The sequence below is a fragment of the Galeopterus variegatus genome, unplaced genomic scaffold (genome assembly GCF_000696425.1).
Source record: "Galeopterus variegatus unplaced genomic scaffold, G_variegatus-3.0.2 Scaffold9869, whole genome shotgun sequence".
NCBI lineage: Eukaryota > Metazoa > Chordata > Mammalia > Dermoptera > Cynocephalidae > Galeopterus > Galeopterus variegatus.
This window is the reverse complement of record NW_007735980.1, coordinates 56,554-57,780: the sequence shown is the minus strand read 5'-3', so window position 1 is coordinate 57,780 and position 1,227 is coordinate 56,554.

Here is a 1,227-nt window from a genome sequence, read left to right as displayed (position 1 = left end):
CCACAAGGCTGTGAAACGATCAACCAAAAAAACTTTCTTTTCTCCTTTTTTATTTTGCCTTGTCTTTTTCTGTCTCCCTCTGATTTGCCTTTAACCTCAGGTTGAGCTGTGAGAGGCTGGTAAGCAAAATAAAAGAGATTTTCAAAATTTGCTTCCATTTATTCCTTCCCCAACACCCATCTTCTCAGCTAGATAACCCCATATCTTCAGTTAGCCTGCCTTCTCCCACCCTGCAAGACTGACATTCTTTTTTTAAATTAATTAATTTATTTATTTTTATTTTTTTTTTTTCCTTTTTGTCTTTTTTCGTGTCCGGAAATGGATTGCAACCCTCAGTGTCGCGCCCGTACCGGACCGGGACCGGCAACGGGATCGCAACCCTCGGTGTTGCACCCGCACCTCACTCAGTCAGTGAGCGGGAACCGGTCTGTATGTGGGATCCGAACCCTCGGCGGGAGCGCCGCCGCGCTCCCAAGCGGTGCACTGGAGCAGTGCGCCATCGGGCTGGCCCCAAGACTGACATTCTTAACATTTTATTTTAGTATTATGTTCACATCCCTACACATTTTTCAAGATGACCTTCTAACAAAACTCCTTAAATCTAAACGCTTCTGGATTTCCATCACATGTAATGTCACTGCACATCCACAAATTTCAATGCTCCTCTGTCTGTTTCACTCACACCAGCATTTTTAACATTTCATGCATAAAACATGATTTTTTTATAATATAACACCTTCATCAAAGTGTCTCTTCTAACTAGAATGACATCCCTCTACACCAGATTCTAGCAATCTTATCTTTGTTTTAACTGGTTACAAATATTCCTGAGATTCATTCACCTTTAGCTCCCTCCAATAAGTGAAAACATGTGGTATTTCTTTTTCTCTGCCTGACTCGTTTCACTTAATATTATTCTGTCAAGGTCCATCCATTTTGTTGCGAATGGCAGTATTTCATTTGTTTGTATAGCTGAGTAGTATTCCATTGTGTAGACATACCACATTTTCCGTATCCACTCATCCGATGATGGACATTTGGGCTGATTCCAGCTCTTGGCTATTGTGAAGAGTGCTGCAATGAACATTGGGGAACAGGTATACCTTCGACTTGATGATTTCCATTCCTTTGGATATATTCCCAGCAGTGGGATAGCTGGGTCATATGGTAGATCTATCTGCAACTGTTTGAGGAACCTCCAAACCATTTTCCATAGGGGTTGCACCA